Genomic DNA, 20,534 nt, shown 5'->3' on the forward strand with positions numbered 1-20,534 from the left:
TCAGAGTGGAACTGTAGATGGCCAAGGCCTTGAGACCAGACAAGGTCCCGCCTGAGGTACTGAAGACCAGCGTTCCAGAACCAGCCAGGATTCGTGTGACCCTCCACAAGTCAGGACTGTGATGGGATACTCTCAACCTGTCTGGATAAGTGCAACTGAGGCAAATCTCAAGAAGCTCGACGCCACCCAGGAGAAAGCAGAGTGCCTGTTTGGCTCCCCATCTGCCTCCCTAAACATTCACTCCCTCCACTGTAGCTGCAGTGCACACCATCCACGGCAGTCACTCACTGAGGCTGCTCTAACACCACCTCCCAAACCCAACGCTGGGAGGGAAAAAGGCAACAGGTGCAAGGGAGCACCACCACCAGCTGGTTCCCCTCCAAGTCACACCCTTCACCGTTGTGGGGTCTAAATCCTGGAACTCCCTCCCCAACAGCAACGTCACCCGGCAGCAGTGTGGGGCAGCTCGTCCCCTCTGCCCCGAGCACAGTTGGGGATCAGCAATAAATGCTGGCCTTGCCAGCGGCAGGCACATCCCAGAAGTTAATAATTTAAAGCAGATGTTAATTCTCTTTCAATAACTGAACATAGGCTCATATGATACAAAATGAAGTGATGGAATTAAATTTACCATGCCCGATTGCCAGAAGGAATGACAGTGATCAGTATCCGTTCTCTTGAAAGGTTGGAATTTAATAACATAATGCGATTTAGTAATGTGTTCCTTTTACAACTGATGATCAATTATTTGGGCCTGGTTAGAGTCATGGAATTGTAGGGTCATACCGTACAAAACAGGCCCTTCGGCTCACCGAGTCCGTGCCGACCACTACGCTGTTCCCATCTTAGTCTCCCCACATTTTCATCAACTGCCCCCAGTTTCTAACACTCCCCATACACTGGAGAAAATTTATTGTGGGTGAGTTTTGGGATTTTTTTTTGTTTTTTTGAGATATGTGAGGAAACAGAGCACCCGGGAGAAACTTATACAGTCACGGGGAGACTGTGCAAACTGGATTGAACCCAGATCTGTGAGACGAGAAGATCTGCAGTCCCTTCTGTTCTGAAAGACTGTTCCAAGAGTCTGACGGGAAGGAATTTCTCCAGCTTATATAAAAATGCTTCATAATCTGCAGTTAGAGATATTTCAGTTTCAGAGGGCTTTGTTCACCTTCCGCTGTTCCCAGGGGCCTCCTAGTAAACATTTTATCAGAATTCTCAATTGTCTGTGAATGTTTGTTTTCTTCCAGTCCCTTAGGAATCCACTCTCTACCCAACAGGCCCCGACAGGCTGCACAGCTCTGCCTGAAAGTAATGGAAGTCCCAGGAATTCTTGGCTGAAAGAGCTCACAAAATGCACGTTGAGGCCACCTTTAATCTTCCGGGGGGTGGGGGTGAGGGGGGGGGGCCAGCGTGAACTCCATTTGATAATCCAATTACTACGCTGTATGGTACCAGTTGATATACTATGAACAGGACATAACATGAAATCACATCCAGTTCAACAACGCCAAAAGCAACATTGCCATTTAATATTTCCAAGTATTTTCTTTTTCCAGTTTCTTTGGCCTTTTGTTACATTGGGTTTGATCTGGTGAGAGGCCAGCATGAATTCCTAGCTGCAATCAAACCATTTCTAATCTGATTACTGAGGAAGACACCTTGCTGTGAGCATAAACACATTTTCTTTTGGACAAACTTACAGTTGGTCCTTAGAACCTCGGAACGGTTACGCTCAAAGGATAAGGTCTTTTCAAGTCCATGCCAGCTCCCAGTAGAGCAGCCTCATCAGCCCCCGTCCTTTGCCCACAGCTCTGCAAGTTATTCTCTCTTTCCAGTCCCGAACCTATTCCCCTTTGGAAGTTCTGACTGATTGTGTTTCCGTCACCTCTGCAGGAAGACGCTCCAGATCATCAGCAAAAAATAAACTGCTGGAGGAACTCAGCGGGTCAGGCAGCATCCGTGGAGGGAAATGGACAGTTGATGTTTCAGGACGAGACCCTTCATCTGGACTGAGTTCCTCCAGCAGCTTGTTTTTACGCTCTGGATTCTAGCAACTGTGGTCTCTTGTGCTTCCAGATCCTCACCGCTCTTTGTGTTAAAACCCTCTTCCTCATATACCCCTAGCATCCTTCATCCTTTTCTTTAAATCCATGTGCCCTGATCCATGAACCATCAAGCAATAGGAAGAACTTCTCCCTATCTATTCTGTTGGAACCAACCCCACCCCTAACGCAAACCTCATACACCTCCACCAAGCTCCCCCAAGCAGAGAGTTGGTACCGTAACCTCAACCCTCATTGCTGGAAGGCTCCAGTGCTGGGAAATGGAATTAGTACAGATAGGTACTGATAGGTACTTGTCAGCTAGCATGGACACGGTGGGCCAAAGGGCCTGTTTCCATGCTCGGTGACTTGCCCTGACTCTAACACGTGCAGCTTCTCCACTCTAACTCTCTGCCCTGGAACGGTTCCAGAAAAAAACTGCTCCAGATAAACAGTGCATTCATAGAATTGTAAAACCATAGGATTATTCCAGAAGGCCCTTTGGCCCATCAAGGACATGCTGGCTCCCAGCAGAGCAGTCCCATCCGTCTCATTCCCCTGCTCTTTCCCCATTGTCTTGCCAATTATTCCACCTTAAGTGTCCAACCAATTCTCCTTTGATGGCAGTGAACTGGTTCTATTACAACCAATGCCTTGTACAACTGCAACATAACATCCCAACTTCTGTACTCGATGCCCTGACCGATGAAGGCCAGTGTGCCAAAAGCCTTCTGCACCACCCTATCTACCTGAAATGTCTACTATGTCATCAAGAACTAAGAACAAGAAGAGGAGGCCATTGAACCCCTCAAGGCTGACTGTTCCTCAGTGAGGAGACACAAGAGACCGCAGATGCTGGAATCAGGCACCACAAACAAGGTGCTGGGATAACTGGGATGGGGCATCTTGGTCAGCATGGACCAGTTGGGCTGAAGGGCCTGGTTTGGTGCTGTATAACTCTCTCTAAGTCTAAATTCAGCGGGTCAGGCAGCATCTGTGGAGGGAAATGGACAGTCAACATTTTGGGTGGAGACCCTTCATCTGGACTCCTCAATGAGATTTTATTAACCTGTAACCTAACTCAAACCCCACAGCTTTGCCCCTTTTACCCTTTCACAAGATGTGGGCATTTATTGCCCAGATGTATTTGCCCTTGGGAAGGGGTTGGTGAGCTCCCTGCACTCCGGAGTGTTGTTGGGTCGGGAGCTCCAGGACTTGGGCTCAGAGTGGATGAAGGAATGGGAGATACATGCCCCAGCCTGATTTTGGTTAATTAAAATCTCTCAGCCTCACATTTAAGGTTCATGAATGCCTGAGCACCAGTCCTCACTGACGCGTGAATGCTTGCTTCCATATCTGTCACAGCTTGCTTAAATACACAGCAAAAAGCGCATTAATCTGTCAAGAAGCTCTGAGGTTTGCGAAGGTGGCAAGACGACACAGCTAGTAAAGCCGCCGCCTCACAGCTCCAGAGAACCGGGTTCAAGCCTGACCTTGGGCGCTGTCTGTGTGGAGTTTGCACGTTCTCCCTGTGACTGGGTGGGTTTCCCCCCGGTGTTCTGGTTTTCTCCCACATCCCAAAGACGGGCGGGTCAGTAGGTTAACTGACTGATATAATTTGCCCCAAATGTGTAGGTGAGTGGTAGATTGTAGAGTCATAGAGTTATACAGCATGGAAACAGGCCTTTCGGCCCAACTCGTTCATGCAGACCAAGTTGTCTAACTGAACTAGTCCCATTTGCCTGCGTTTGGCCCATATCCCTCTAAACCTTTCCTATCCAAGTACCTGTCCAAATGTCTTTTAAACATTGCAATTGTACCTATCTCTACAGCTTCCTCTGACAGCTCGTTCCATATACCCACCACCCTCTGTGTGAAAAATTTGCCTTTTGGGTCCCTTTTAAATCTCTCCCCTCTCACTTTAAACCTGTGCCCTCTAGTTTTAGACTATTGACCATTCATTTTTTTATACTCTTCATGATTTTAACAACCTCTATGAGGTAAACCCCTCAGTCTCACCCCTCAGGGCAGGCACGGTAGTGTAGCGGTTAGCATAACGCTATTACAGCGCCAGTGACCTGGGTTCAATTCTGACCACTGTCTGTAAGGAGTTTGTATGTTCTCCCCGTGACTGCGTGGATGTCCTCTGGGTGCTCGGGTTTCCTCCCACATTCCAAAGACGTACGGGTTAGGGAGTCGTGGGCATGCTATGTTGGTGCCGGAAGCGTGGCGACACTTGTGGGCTGCCCCCAGAACACTCTATGCAAAAAGATGCATTTCACTGTATGTGTCGATGTACATGTGACTAATAAAGATCTCTTATCTTGTCTCGGTCTCCTGTGCTGCAAAGAAAGAAGTCCCAGCCTATCCAGTCTCTCCTGATAACTCAAGCCCTCCAGTTCTGGTAACATTCTCGTGAATCCTTTTCTGCACGCTTTCCAGTTTAATGACGTCCTTCCTATAGCTGGGTGACCAGATCTGCACACAATGCTCCAAGTATGGTCTCACCAATGACTTGTTCAGTTGTAACATGACATCCCAACTCCTGTACTCAGTGCCCCGACCAATGAAGGCAAGTGTGCCAAATGCCTTCTTCACCGCCCTGTCCACTTTCAGGGAACTATGTACCTGTACCCCTCGGTCTCTCTGTTCCACAACACTCTCCAGGGCTCTACTATTCACTGCCTTGGCTTAACTTACCAAAGTGCACCACTTTGCACTTGTCCGAGTTAAACTCCATCTGCCGTTCTTTGGCCGCCTCCCCAGTTGATCTAGATCCCATTGCAGTCTTAGACAACTCTCTTCATTGCCCACTACACCACCAATTCTGGTGTCATCTGCAAACTTACTGTCCATGCCAACTACGTTCTGGACAGCAGCGGACCCAGCACCGATCCCTGCAGCACGCCACTGGTCACAGGCCTCCAATCGGAGAAACAACCCTCCACTACCAGCCTTCTACCAAGCCAATTTTGCATCCAATTGACTAACTCAACCTGGATCCCACGTGATCTAATCTTCCGGACCAGCCTACCACGTGAGAGGAGGACTTGATGGGAATGTGGGGAGAATAAAATGGGATTAGTGCAGAATTAGGGCAAACGGGTGCTTGATGTCTGGCAGGGGCTTGACGGGCCAAAAGGCCTGTTCCCTTGCTGCATGAATCTCTGACTCTAAGTCACATGGGCCGCACAAGCAGAGGCTTCAATGGAGCAGCTGGAGCTGTGAGAAGGAGTCTTGAACATCTGGGCCGTGAATGCGAAGCGCCTTGTAGCTGGGGATGGAAGGCGAGCGATGAGAGCCAGTGGAATTCACAGTGTTTTTGGGACGGGGAGAAAGAGAAGGAGGGAGCTCATAATTGCTGGCTAATCTGGTTTCAATTAAAACGAAATATGAGCCAACCTCGCACATGATTCAGAAAAAAGTCTCCAGCATTCTTCAGCAATACAAGGTTTCATTTATCTGCTCTTTGGCTGAAAGTTGCATTTTCTTCCCCCTCCTCCCCTATCCACCATCAGCTACTCAAAGCCCACCCCTTTCCCTCAGTATGACAAACATCTGGTTCCAGATGCAAAACCTTCCCAGCTTGCTGTCTGCTGCCCTGGTGCAGAGCTTGCCTAAGGCTAGAAGGCCAGCAGTAGGGAAATCGAGAAAGCTTCATTTGCTTTCCTTGAAAAGCCAGTCTCTCCACCCCTCCAAAAAAAAAGTCTTACTCTTCCTTCTGGGAGGGCTTGCGTGGCATGTAAGTTGAACCAGGCTGGGAAAGTGAATGGATTTTCATGCAGCATAAAGACAGGTTGGTTTGCAAGGAAAACTTCCAGCATACTTTAGTTTGCTTAACCGGTTTCCCACAATCTGCAGGGCAGTCCTTCTGTCAGACACGGGCGACAGGTTGCGGTAGGTCTGCTGTTTTCTTCCCATTTTATAACTAACGCATGCTTTACTCACTCTGCACAAGATCTTTTACTGTTCAGAGGAGTCTAATGTCTGCTCTGCACTCAAGTACGTTATATGCATCCAATGTTAACACTCCGTGACCAGTGGAATTCCTCGTATATCACCAGGAGAGGGGAGATCTGTGTCATTCCAGATCTGGGCTGAAGTTGTCGTTGCTGCGCCTGTCTCCTAGCCACATGCCAGGGAATTTTGGTTGTTAGAAATCTGTGGCATTTTTCTAACTAACTTGACAAAATTTTAGCCTGGAAGACCCTTTTGCCTTCCCGTTTGTGATTTCTGAGTGCAATTTGTCATTTGTTGATCCTCTTAGACGTTGAAGGAGCCTTTATCTAATCCTCTCCCACTCCCCCTCTCTAAAGGGAGATAGTCACTCTGGGAATGACCAGAGGTTTATCCTGATAATAAGCAGTACTTTACAATCCCAGGCAGCGTCATTTCAATGGATTAGACAATTTAGCTGCAATCACGGCTGAGTTTCCAGCCAATTCCGATGCCTCTTAGTGTCGACGTTCCTTAATAAGACCCCAGTATTCAACTGCGTGTAAGGCTCTCTCATACTTTGCAAAGTGACCATTAAACTCTTCAGATGATAAACAAGGCCCCATCTCCCCTGTCGGGCAGACGTTGTGACAACAGCAGGATGGTTATCCCTGGAGTCATTATTTGCAATGGAGATGGCTGACGGGTTACTATCCCTTTACAGTTTGTGGGATCTTGCTGTGCAAAAATTGTCTGCCTTGTTTCTGGTATTGCAACAATGGCCAACCTTCGGGCAGTACTTCATTGGCTGTGTTGGGATGTCCTGAGGATGCAAAAAGCATGATAGAAATTTCCTCCTTTAACTCGTGAGATTGGAACCTAACGGGTGCATAAACTGAAAGTGAAATTGAACAATTCCGTTGAGCAAAGATATTTGGGAAAAACAGGCAGCGAACCACTTGGGAAAAATGAATGTGTTGCGGGTTCAGGTGATGGGCAAAGGTAAAGGAAAATCTTGAGGGATGAAGTCGTTTCTCCAGCAGGTATCTCCAGCTGCAGGACGGACTATTGAAACATTGGGGGTTGGATCTCAAAGGTTTAGAGATAAGTTTGTTGTCTATGTCCTTTGCTGGATTAGATAACTCCTCTGTGCTGCCTTCTCATTGTCACTGGGGCCGCTGGGAGTGTCAGAAGAAAATAGGAGCAGGAGTAGGCCATTCGTCCCATCAAGCCTAACCCGTCATGGCTGATCTACACTCGGCCTTTTCTCCTCTTCTGTGCTAGTTCCACATACCCCTCAACTCCCTGAGCTTGAAAAGATTATCCGTGTTCTCTTTAAACCCCCCTGTTGGTCCAACCTCCACAACCCTCTGGGGTGGAGAATTCCTGAGATTCACCACCCTCTGTGAGAAGTTCCAACACACCTCAGTTTTAAATGATCGCCCCCTAACCTTGTAACTATGCCCCCTCGTTTGTGGATCTGCCAGTAGTGGAATCACCTTGACATCTACCCTTACACGGTCCCTCAGAATCTTATGTGTCAGTAAAGAAATTTGGCATGTCCCCGTTCAGCCTCACCAATTCTTATCGATGCACCATAGAAAGCATCCTATTCGGATACATCACGGCTTGGTATGGCAACTGCTCTGCCAGTGACCACAAGAAGCTGCAGAGAGTTGTGGACACAGCTCAGCAAATCATGGAAACCAGCCTCCCCTCCATGGACACTGTCTACACTTCTCACTGCCTCGGTAAAGCAGCCAACATAATCAAAGACCCCACCCACCCTGGACATTCTCTCTTCTCCTCCCTCCCATTGGACAGAAGATACAAAAGCCTGAAAGCACATACCACCAGACTCAAGGACAGCTTCTATCCCACTGTTATAAGACTACTGAATGGTTCCCTCATACGATAAAATGGACTCTTGACCTCACAATCTACCTTGTTATGGCCTTGCACCTTATTGTCTGCCTGCACTGCACTTTCTCTGTAACTGTAAAGCTCTATTCTGCATTCTGTTATTGTTTTCCCTTGTACTACCTCAATGCACTGATGCGATGAAATGATCTGTATGGACGGCATGCAAAACAAAGTTTTTCTATGTACCTCGGTACACGTGACAATAATAAACCAATTTACCAATTTACCAGTAAGATCACCCCTCATTCTTCTACTATGCAAAGACCGTAGATCTAATTTCTTAAACCACTCATGACCAGACAAGCCTCTCATCATCCCAGGAATTAGCTGAGTGAACTCTCACCAGAGTGTCAGGTTTCTTTACTTTGGAAGCTAGACCTTTGTCTCTGTAAGGCTACAGTTTTTATACTGGCATCAGATAAAGAACCAGGGTTAATCGAAACATCCTGAAGGATGTTTGAAGTCTGCGACTGATGGAAAGGTGCCAAGCACAATTTAGACACACCATGAGAACACTCACCGATATAAGATTAAGCAATCAGTGCTACGCTTAATAGTCACATACAGCTGCTCTCAGCCAGGCTCACTGTGGTGAGGGGCACTTGTGAGACAGAAGCTGCTCAGTCTGAGATGGAAATGCTTTGATAGGCCTGTTGGGCACAGACCCTGCAGGGACTGGTGATTTCCACTGATCTAATCACTCACAGTGTTCCACGAGGCAGCGGTCTCAGGTGGCGACTGCTGTTCTGGCTTGATTAACTTTTATTTTACAACAAGGAGCCATTGCACTCCAGGATCGGGGAAAATCTATCCAAAGTTCAGCCTTGCCGGTTTGCACATTGCTGGCAGGGGTTACCTGTCTTCCTGAGTCACTGACCACGATATTTACATGTTGCTACTTTTGCTCTGTCACTGGTCGTCACATTGAAGCAGCGATACCTGGAGATCACCACGTTGTGCCACAATCTCCTTTATTTCTGTCAGTAGGTTTTCCCAGAATTGGGAAAGCTGAGAAGGAAATAAAACTCTCCGCTGAAAGTTATTTGAAGTTCTGAAATCTTGGTTCTGTTGGCCACGGTGTTACTTGTGGGACAGGGAGGCTGTGGGTTTTGAGCTCCTCCATTCCAAGATGTGAACTGCATGCAATTTCAGGGCAGCTGAACTGAGGGAAAATGGCAGTTTTAAGCACAGCAAGATCCCACTACAACAGAGTGATCGTGGTCAGAAAATCTGTTAAGGTGACAACGAGGAAGTGATGAACATTGGAGCAGGATGCCAGGGAGACTTACCCTCCCGTTCCACATCTCTGTGACAACAGCTCTGGTTTAAAGGAGAGACACAAGAGACTGCAGATGCTGGAATCTGGAGCAACAAACGAATGTCATCGATCTTTTTGAATCCTCTCACTTTGTGCAAACCAAAGGCGTAGCCACGGGCACTCACACGGGCCCCAGCTACGCCTGACTTTTCATTGGCTACATGGAGCAGTCCATGTTCCAGACCAACTGTGGCACCTCTCCCTGACTCCAACTGTGGCACCTCTCCCTGACTCCTTCTCCGTTACATCGATGACTGCATTGGTGCTGCTTCCTGTACCCATGCGGACCTCATTAATTTTATCTACTTCGCTGCTAATTTCCATCCTGCTCTCAAATTCACGTGGATCATTTCCGACACCTCTCTCCCCTTTCTGGATCTCTCTGTCTCCATCTCAAGAGACAAACTATCCAATGACATTTACTACAAACCCACTGACTCTCACAGCTACCTCGATTTCACCACCTCCCACCCTGTCTCCTGTACAGATGCCATCCCTTTCTCCCAGATCTCCTGTCTTTGCTCTGTCTGTTCTCAAGATGAGACCTTCCACTCCAGGACATCTGAGATGTCCTCCTTTGCCTGGAAACGTGACTTCCCCTCTGCCGTGGTCGGTGGAGCCCTCACCCGCATCGCAACCATTTCCCACACTTTGGCTCTCCCTCCTCTCACCCCAGACTGAGCAGAGGTAGAGCTCCCTTGGTCCTCAGCTGTCACGCCACCAGCACATCATTCTTCACCACAGTCCCACCAGCAGCCACATCTTCCCCTCCCCACCCCTTTCCGCCTTCCACGGAGATCACGCTCTCTCTGCGACTCCCTGGTTCTCTCATTCCTCCCCACCCATCCCTCCCCCTCCCCAGGCACCTTCCCCTGCGACCGTAGGAGGTGCGACACCTGTCCCTACACCTCCTCCCTCCCTGCCTCCCCCAGAACTTCTGGGTGAGGCAGACATTCACGTGCACTTCCTCCAACCTCGGCTACTGCATTCGGTGCTCTCGATGTGGCCTCCTCCCCTACATCAGTGAGACCGAGCGCAGACTGGGTGACCGTTTCGCCGAAGACTCGAAATGGCCATCTTGAGCTTCTGGTTGGCGGCCATTTCAACTCTCCTCCCTATTCCCACACCAACTTGTCTGTCCCCGGCCTCCTTCATAACCTGCCTGGGTCGTCTACGGCCTAACGGTGTGAACATTGACTTCTCTGATTTCTGGGAACCAGCACCCCTCCGTTCCTTTCTCTCTCTTTCTCTTTTTAAAAACTTTATTTATACCGCACGGTAACAGGCCCTTCCAGCCCAACGAGCCCATGCCACCCAATCACACCCACGTTAACCTACTAACCCGTACGTCTTTGGAATGTGGGAGGAAACCGGAGCACCCGGAGGAAACCCACGCAGTCACGGGGAGAACGTACAAACTCCTTACGGACAGTGGCGGGAATTGAACCCTGATCGCTGGCGCTGTAGTAGCGTTACACTAACCGCTACACTACCGTGCCTGCCCAGGTCTTCTCATACACACCCTCCTTTCCAATACCACCCCAACCACTTGTTCTCAGTTTCTTTCCCCTCCCCCACCTGGTTGCATCTGTCTGTCACCCACACACTCCACTCACTGGGTCCCCTATCCTCTCCCCCCCACCGTTCCCACCTCCCTCCCTGATCTGGTTCTGCCCGTCTCCTTCTTTCCTTATCAGATCCCATAATCTGCAACCCTCTGTTGTCTCCACTGATCACCTCCCAGCCTCTGTGGCTATCTCCACCCCTCCCCTCCCCCACCCGGCTCCGTCTGTCCATCAACCCCTCCTCACCTGGATCTTGCCAGCTCTCACCTCACCCCTCTCCATCACCTCTTTATTACGGGCTCTCTCCCCTCTCCACTCAGTCCTGATGTAGGGTCTCGACCTGAAATGTTGACCATTCCTTTCCCTCCGCAGATGCTGCCTGACCCTCTGAGTTCCTCCAGCAGCCAGGTTCTTGCCATGCTTTCATAGACCCCACTGGGAAGCTGAAGAAGTGTATGGACCTCCTGGTGTCCTGGACAACACTCCCATTTGTAAAGTTTCAAGTGACAACCTGCTCTGAAGACTTCTGACTTTGCACTTAATCATCTGCCTAACAAGTGAATGATAATCTCTCTGATTCATTAACCCTGGGTCACACAAGGAGACTAAATTCAGTGATAGCACCAGACCCTTCACCATCTATGCACCTTGTGCTGAATGGCCTTGATGCTAAACTGTTCAAAGTTCCTCCTTCCCCCCACCTTTTTATACTGGCTATCTCTCCTCTTTCCAGTCCTGATGAAGGGTTCTGACCCAAAACATTGACTGTCCATTTCCTTCCTCAGATGCTGCCTGACCCGCTGAGTTCCTCCAGCATTTTGTGTGTCGCTCCAGATTTTTAGCATTTGCAGAATCTCTCTTGTCTCTCTGTTCAAAGTCTGGCCTGGTTATACCTACCTGAGTATGGTGAAGTAAAGGTTAACAGCTAAGTATGTATTTTTCAAGGCAGATAGAGTGTGCAGAAGTAGACATGTCAATAAACTAAACCAGTTTTACCTGTTTGTGAGTGTTTGGAGTGCTTTATCTTGTGGGTGTGAGCAGGTGAATGGGTTTAACGTGGCCCTTATCAACTGGAAACAAACCTTAAAGCTTGCAAATGATCCACCGGTTATCAGGCTAAAATGTTAATTGCACAATGAAATGGTTAATAATTTTAAATGGCTAACAAAACAAAGACACCTTTTCACTCCCACTCGCAAATTTTTGAGCTTTCAGGGTGTTGCAATGCTCTTTCGCAGAGTCCCAACCCCTTGAAGCAAGCTAAAGTCTGACAGTGCTCTGGTGGGTGTAAGAAATAGTTGCTGAACGCAGCACAACAATAGGGGAAAGGGTAAATACAGTACATCCCAACAATAAATCAACCAAAAATTAGTACTGCCCAATAATAAATCATAGACACAAAAATTAATCATAACCACTGCACCCCAATTATTCATCAGTGCGCATATGCCAGGCTGAGTTGAGTATATTCTTGTGAAAATTTAACCCAGTTTGGCTGGTTCCATTCGAGTTGTTTTCAGAAGCGGATCTATCTGGCTGACGCTTGGAACCCAGAGCTCTGCAACAAGTCATACAACTTCATACTAAATTTTTTAAAAATCTGATGACGCTGGAAAAGTAAAATTAAAATAGAAAATGCTGGAAATATTCAGCAGGTCAGGCAGCATCTGTGGAGAGAGAAAAACAAAGTTAATGTTTCTGGTCTGAGCCTCTTCTTCAGAACCCATGTCCACACCTCCTCTGGAGAGGACCTTGCTTTCACCTGTCTGTGGTCTACCCTCAGCATGGATGCATCTCGACCACTCAACATATTGTCTAAAACCTCTGCTCATCTGAAGTTACATGTGTTCTTGTGTCCAACTCTAACCTCCAGTTCCTCGGCCGATTCTTGCATTCCAGGCCTCAAGCCTCAGCAGCTCACCTGAGTGAACCTTCAGGTGCTGGAGTCCAGTGAAGTAGGGACCGTATCTCTTGAGTCAGAAGATTCTGGCCCCAAGTCCCACTCCAGAGACGTCAGCGCAACAATCTGGACTGAGACTCACAGCGCAGTGCACAAGAGTGCAGTGCTGCCTTTCCGATGACATTTTAAGTCAAGGATTATCTGGAGATAATCGGATGGTTGCAAAAGGTCCCATAGATCCAGTTTGAAGAAGGACAGAGAAACGTTCCTGATGCCCAGGGCAACACTTATCCTCCCATCAAAGACACTAAAATATAGATTACCCAATCATTAACCCATAGCTATTTGTGGGATCTTGCTGTGCATGCAGAGGTTGACGTGTTTCCTATGCTATATCAATGACTATATTCCAAAATGCTTTGTGATGTGGAGGTTTGACATAAATCCGTCTCTTTTTTCATGTGTTTCTCATTTTATCGTAAACACAAGCCAGCTGTGACCCAATATGTTCCTGAGCCCACTTCTCATTGTGAAACAGGCTCTCCACTTTCCTGGCTATTTCAGTGAAGCAGTTCAAGTGAGTGAGCAACTCGAGACCGAGACCCACCAAATCTGGACAGATTATTTTGTCAGAAGGGGGATCAATTTGATGACTAAAGTGTATTATAAACACACCGATTAAAACCTTCAACGCCTACTGGTAGCAAGGCAAATATCCTATAGCAGACACTGGAAGAAACAGATTTCCATTTCTGTAGCGCCCTTCTGGTCCACCAGATGTCACAGGTAATGAAAGCACAGGGTGTGTGGACTCAGTATCGAATTCAACCATTTCTGGCCTGTTTCTCACGTCTCCACTACTTGGGTTTTTTCCCTCTGGTACTCCTGATTTCCTTTAAACCTTCCCCCGTCACCCAGCCCAAACCAAATACACGGTGTATTGTCCTTCATCGATCAGGGAATTGAACTTAGGAGCCAAGAAGTAATGTTGCAGCTATATAGGACCCTGGTCAGACCCCACTTGGAGTACTGTGCTCAGTTCCAGTTGCCTCACTACAGGAAGGATGTGGAAGTCATAGAGAGGGTGCAGAGGAGATTTACAAGGATGCTGCCTGGATTGGGGAGCATGCCTTATGAAAACAGGTTGAGTGAACTCGGCCGTTTCTCCTTGGAGCGACAGAGGATGGGGGGGGGGGGGGGACCTGATAGAGGTGTATAAGATGATGAGAGGCATTGATCGTGTGGATAGTCAGAGACTTTACCCCAGGGCTGAAATGGCTGCCACAAGAGGACGTAGGTTTATGGTGCTGGGGAGTAGGTACAGAGGAGATGTCAGGGGTAAGTTTTTTTACTCAGAGAGTGGTGAGTGCGGGGAATGGGCTGCCGGCAACGGTGGTGGAGGCAGATATGATAGGGTCTTTTAAGAGACTTTTGGATAGGTACATGGAACTGAGAAAAATAGAGGGCTATGGGGGGGGTAAGCCTAGTAACTTCTAAGGTAGGGACATGTTCGGCACAGCTTTGTGGGCCGAAGGGCCTGAATTGTGCTGTATGTTTTCTATGTTTCTATGTTTCTATTCCAGTATCTGCAGTCTCCTGTGTCTACATTTCCATCTCTAATGTTTCCCTGCACAGTTAACTCTGTGATTAAGCTCAGGAGGGTGCAGAGAAGATTTACAAGGATGTTGCCTGCATTGGAGGGCTTGAGTTTTAAGAAGAGATCAAATAAACCAGGGCTTTTTTGCCTGGAGCAATACACAAAAAGGAACTCAGCGGGTCAGGCAGCATCCACGGAGGGAAATAAACAGTCGACGTTTCGGGCCAAGACCCTTCATCAGGACTGGAAAGGAAGAGGGCAGAAGCCAGAATAAGAAGGTGAGGGGAGGGGGAGGAGCGCACGCAGGCAGGTGACAGGTGAGTTCAGGTGAGAGGCGAGTCCAGGTGAGAGGGGGAAGGTAGTGGGTGGGGAGGTGGAGAAGATGTAATAAGCTGAGAGGTGATAGGTAGAAGAGGCCAAGGGCTGAAGAAGGAGGAATCTGGTAGGAGAGGGCAGTGGACCATGGAATAAAGGATGGGGGAGGGGAGGAGAGGAGATGGGCAGGTCACCAAGGCGGGGGAAGGGAGCCACAGGAATAAGGGACGACAAAGGAGTGGGTGGGTGGGAAAAGGAGTTACCGGAAGTTAGAGAAATCGATGTTGAGGCCGTCAGGTTGGAGACTCCCAAGGCGGAATATGAGGTGTTGTTCCTCCAGCCTGCGCCTGGCCACAATGCGGCAGTAGAGGAGGCCGTGGATTAGACATGTCGGTGTGGGAGAGGGATGTGGAATTGAAGTGGGTGGCCACCGGGAGGTCCTGGCTTTTGTGGTGGACGGAGCGAAGGTGCTCGACGAAGGGGTCACCCAATCTGCGTCGGGTCTCACTGACGTATAGGAGGCCGCATCTGCAGAATTCCTTGTGTCTCTTTCTTGCTTGAAGAGTAGGAGGCTGAGAGGTGACATGATAGAGGTATAAAATAATGAGGGGCATAGAGAGAGAAGATAGCCAGAGTCCATTTCCCATGGTAGGGGTGTCTAAAACCAGAGGGCATATGTGTACGGCGAGAGTGAGGAAGTTTAAAGGGGATCTGAGGAGTAAATGCTTCTCATAAAGAGTAGTTGGTATCTGGAGTAAGCTGCAGAGGTGTTGAAGGCAGGAACAGTAACAACACTTAAGAGGCATCTGGATAGGTACTTGAATGAGCAGGGGATAGAGGGAGATGGAACTAGTGCAGGTAAGTGGGATTAGTGTGGATAGGCATGGTGGTCAGCATAGATGTGATGGGCTGAAGGGCCTGTTTCTATGCTGTACAACTCTTTGACTGTCTCCACAGCCGCAGCCTGGCTTGCTGAGTATTTCTTGCATTTTCCGTTTCTGCTCTTGAAGTGTTGGGCGGTATGAGAAATGCAAGAGAGTGGTTCCCACAAATAGCAGTGAAAATTCTGACCCTATGTCTTCAGGTGTGAGGGATAAGTATAGGGTCCAACGTGGCGAGACAACTCTTCTGGCAGCCGTGGGTTCCCTTACATCCACCTTTCATCACGGGCCGATCCTCAGACGGAGCCGCACTCCCTGAGTCCTGCAGATTTGTGCTCAGCACACTGAAGTGAGACTTGAACCCACAACTTCCCTGAGGCGTAGACGTGAGAGGTGCCCAGTGAACCACAGCTGTCATTGGAAACTACCTCAATGGGGTTGGACAGTGGGACAAGGAGCAGAACATCAGTGCCTTTTAGAAAGGCACGTAAGCGATGTGGGCGTTGTTGTAAATCCAGGCAATTCACAGGGTAACCACACTGCTGTGGGAATGGAGTCACATAGAGTCCAGGCTGGGAAAGGATGGCAGGTATCTGCCTCTGAAGACCGTTCATGAACCAGATGGGCTGTTACAACAATCTGATAGTTTCATGGTCACCATTACTGAGCAGCTTTCTTTAATTAAAATCCAGATTTCATTTATTGAATTAACTAAATTCAACTTCCCCCAACAGCCGTGGTGGGATTTGAACTCAGGGATTAGACCAGGCCCTGGGTTCAAAGGCCAAGTATCTCCACTACCTTACATCTCCATGGACTATTTGGGCCAACAGCCACTCCGACACTGTGCACTCTTTGTAATTCATGTCAGCTCCGCAGCTGGTACAACGGCCTTTCTAGAATCCACGTGAAATTAATACTGAAATTTTATTTAATTCTTACAGAACACAGAACAGTACAGCACAGGAACAGGCCCTTCAGCCCACAATGTCTGTCTCGAAATTAGACTAAATCTTTTCTGCCTGCACATAATCCATATCCCTCCATTCCCTGCATATTCATGTGTCTGTCCAACATCTGCCTCCACCCCCACCCCTGGCAGCCCGTTCCAGGCACACACCACTCTCTGTGTAAAGAACTTTCCCCGCACATCTCCTTTAAACTTTCCCCCCCTCACCTTAAATGCACATCCTTTGACTCAACATTTGGCAGGCTTCTGTGTGATTGTCCCATCCCGGACACACTCAGTAACTGACAAAGAACATTTGTTTATTTGTATAACCAGGAAAAGGAAATAGCTTCAAAAGCCGAGTTCAAGTTTATTGGCAGCAAACTTTCCCACCCATACTGCTTTAAGGGCAGAGTGAATATCCATGCACTACATTTGGTGCAGAAGAGATAAGATAGATATCTTTATTAGTCACATGTACATTGAAACACACAGTGAAATGCACCTTTTTTTGCATAGAGCATTGAGGGGGCAGCTCTCAAGTGTCACCACGCTTCCGGCGCCAACATAGCATGCCCACAATTTCCTAACCCGGACGTCTTTGGAATGTGGGAGGAAACCGGAGCACCCGGAGGAAACCCACACAGACACGGGGAGAACGTACAAACTCCTTACAGACAGTGGCTGGAATTGAACCTGGGTCGCTAGCGCTGTAAAGCATTATGCTGACCACTACACTACCGTGATAGTAAATGTAAAAAGGGGCAGTGTGCTTTAAATGGTAAGGGAGCAAACAGAAGGACCTGAGTATCCTTGTACACGATGTCTGAAGGTTAACATGCAGGTACAGCCAGCAAAAACAATATGTTAGGCTTTATCGTAAGAAGACTTGTGTACAAGAATAGAGACATCTTGTTTCAATTATATTGAACCCTGGTGAGACTGCATCTGGAATATTGTGTACGGGAAGGACATACTTGTGATAAAGGCAGTGTAGCAAAGGTTCACGAGGTTGATTCCCGGGATGGTGGGTTTGTTGGATGAGGAGAGATTATGCGGTAAGGCCTGCACTCTCGTGTTTAAAAGAATGAGAGGTGATCTCATTGAATCAGACATTCCTTGACAGGATAGATGCAGACTTGATATCCCCTGTGGCTGAGGTCTCTAGAATCTGGGACGCTGGCTCCAAGTAAAGGGCCAGTCATTCAAGGCAGGGGTAGGATGAAAGTTCTTCACCTGGGGATACTGAATCCTCGGAATTCTCCATCCAAGTGGGCTGTGGAGACTCAGTCACTGACGACACTCAAGGTAGAAAGCAACACATTGTTGGATACTAATGGAAACGGGGGTGGTTCAGGAAAGTGGTGCTAAGGTAAAAGATCAGCCATCAAATGGCAGAGCAGCAAGAGGGCCTGAAAGTCCAACTCCTGCTTCTACTTCATACCCACTTCCCAACCCCTTTCCCTGAACTTTGTTTTTGTCCAACCACAATGAGAACATAAGAAATAGGAGCAGGAGTCGGCCATCTGGCCTGTCGAGCCTGCTCCGCCATTCAATAAGATCATGGCTGATCTGGCCGTGGACTCAGATCCACCTATCTGCCTTTTCCCCATAACCCTTAATTCCCCTACTATGCAAAAATCTATCTAACTGTGCCTTAAATATATTTAATGAGGTAGCCTCCACTGCTTCCCTCGGCAGAGAATTCCACAGATTCATTACTCTCTGGGAAAAGCAGTTTCTCCTCATCTCCATCCTAAATCTATACCCCCAAATCTTGAGGCCATCTCCCCGAGTTCTAGTCTCACCCACCAGTGGAAACAACCTTCCTGCCTCTATCTTCTCTATCTCTTTCATAATTTTATATGTTTCTATAAGATCCCCTCTCATTCTTCTGAATTCCAGCGAGTATGGTCCCAGGTGACTCAATTGCTCCTCACAGGCTGACCCCCTCATCTCCAGAATCAACCTGGTGAACCTCCTCTGCACCGCCTCCAAAGCCAAAGATACAATAAGCCAACAGTAAAAGCATTCAAAGCAGGAAATGCACATCAGGCCAATCAGGCACCATTTAGAGGAAACCCACGCAAACATGGGGAGATATCCCTCTAAACCCCTCCTATCCGTGGACTTATCCAAATATCTCTTAAATGTTGTTATTGTACCTGCCTCAACCACTTCCTCTGGCAGCTCGTTTCATATATGCACCACCCTGTGCATGAAGAAGTTGTCCCTCAGGTCCCTTTTAAATCTTTCCCCTCTCACCTTAAACCTATGCCCTCTAGTTTTTTGGTTCACTTTCCCTGGGAAAAAAACTGTGTGTGTCCACCCCTCATGATTTTATACACCTCTGTAAGATCACCCCTCATTCTCCTATGCTCCAAGGAATAAAGTCCTGGACTGGCCAACCTCTCCCCGTAACACTCTGTAACATTTCGTCTGGTGACATTTTAGTCTTTCCTTCAGATTCTGAGGAGGGATCATCTTCCTGAATTGTTAACCAGCTCCTTCAGAGACCAGAATCAAAATTAGAATTATTATCACTTACTTAGATGATGTGAAATTTGTTGTTTTGCGGCAGCAGTACAGGGCAAAGACAGAAAAATTCCTATAAATTACAAAATAAATAAATAGTGCAATAAGGTGAAGTCATACACTTTTAAAGAACGAACTTGAAGGCAGAGTATGTGGTTTATGGCAGGGTTCTTAGCATTGTGGAGGAACAGAGGGATCTTGGGGTCCAAGTACATAGATCCCTCGAAGTTGCCACAAAAGTTGATAGGGTTGTTAAAAAGACATATGGTGTGCTGGCCTTCATTAGCCGGGGGAATTGAGTTCAAGAGCCGCGAGGTAATGTTGCAGTTCTTTAAGACTCTGGTTGGACCACACTTGGAGTATTGTGTTCTGTTCTGGTCACCACATTATAGGAAGGACGTGGAAGCTTTAGAGAGGGTGCAGAGGAGATTTACAAGGATGCTGTCTGGATTGGAGAGCATGTCTTATGAGGAGAGGTTGAGCGAGTTAGGGCTTTTCTTTTTGGAGCGACAGAGGATGAGAGGAGACTTGATAGAGGTCTATGAGAGGCATAGACAGAGCAGACAGCTGGCATCTTTTCCCCAAGGTGGCATTGGCCAGTACTAGAGGTCATGTGTTTAAGGTGCATGGAGGAGAGTTCAGGGGAGATGTCAGAGGTAGGTTTTTTTTACACAGAGAGCGGTGGGTGCCTGGAATGCACTGCCGGTGGTAGTGGTAAGGGCCAATACAATAGGGTCATTTAAGAAACTATTGGATAGGCACATGGACAAAAGAAAAATAGAGGGTTTTGGGAGGTGAAGTAGAGAGGGGGATAGATTGAATGGAGATAAGATTTATACAGGTCGGCACAACATTGTGGGCCGAAGGGCCTATACTGCGCTGTATTGTTCGATGTTCTATGTTCTAAAAAGGAATAACGAGGTAGTGTTCATGGGTTCATGGACCGTTCAGAAATCTGATGAGGGAGGGAAAGAAGCTGTTTCTAAATCGCTGAGTGTAGGTCTTCAGCTTCCTGTACCTGCTCTTGATATCTGGTTTTCTTTCAAATATTTGCATTTATATTCTTTTGGTCTCTTTTGATATATAATGCAAGAGGCACCAATAAGATCAATTTGATGCAAAGTATAAGTCTACTTCCTTTCCGAAAACATACTTGATGTGGGTATTTTAGTTTTGAAGTTAGCTAACCAGAGATCGCATTGTTGTTTTAAATGGAATGGTTATACTTCTGTTAGCTCAATCTTCATTCCCTCACATTGAGCTACGGCTGACAGAGTGGTTAGACCATTTGGAGGCTCTCCAATCGTTGTCACGTCTAAAATTGACCCAGGTTTGGGGGAGGGGTGTGTGTGTGTGTGTGTGTGTGTGTGTGTGTGTGTGTGTGTGTGTGTGTGTGTGTGTGTGTGTGTGTGTGTGTGTGTGTGTGTCTGTCTGAAAATGAGGCATTGCTTCCAACAGCATCCATTTATAGAGCCCTCCAGCCTTGCCAAGGTGCCTCACAGGAAGGAGTGCTATCAACCTCAAGAACTGACAGGAGTTTGGTCAAAGACGGATGTTTTTCAGGAGTGTC

The 20,534-nt window shown here is 47.7% G+C and overlaps 1 protein-coding gene across 3 annotated transcripts in view; it reads left to right on the top strand.

Moving 5' to 3' along the window:
* The first annotated feature begins 5,691 nt into the window (after positions 1–5,691).
* The window catches only part of LOC127582057 (serine/threonine-protein kinase Nek6-like), a 162,990-nt gene continuing 148,147 nt past the window's right edge, over positions 5,692–20,534 (top strand). Inside the window, exon 1 of one of the 3 annotated variants that reach the window (XM_052037024.1) lies at positions 5,692–5,841. The gene's annotated coding sequence lies outside the window, so the exon portion shown is untranslated. Of the gene's footprint in view, positions 5,943–20,534 lie in introns of all 3 variants that reach the window. The other 2 variants (XM_052037023.1, XM_052037025.1) reach the window with 2 other exon arrangements.

This window comes from Pristis pectinata, chromosome 23 (assembly GCF_009764475.1).
Source record: "Pristis pectinata isolate sPriPec2 chromosome 23, sPriPec2.1.pri, whole genome shotgun sequence".
Classification (NCBI taxonomy): Eukaryota; Metazoa; Chordata; class Chondrichthyes; order Rhinopristiformes; family Pristidae; genus Pristis; species Pristis pectinata.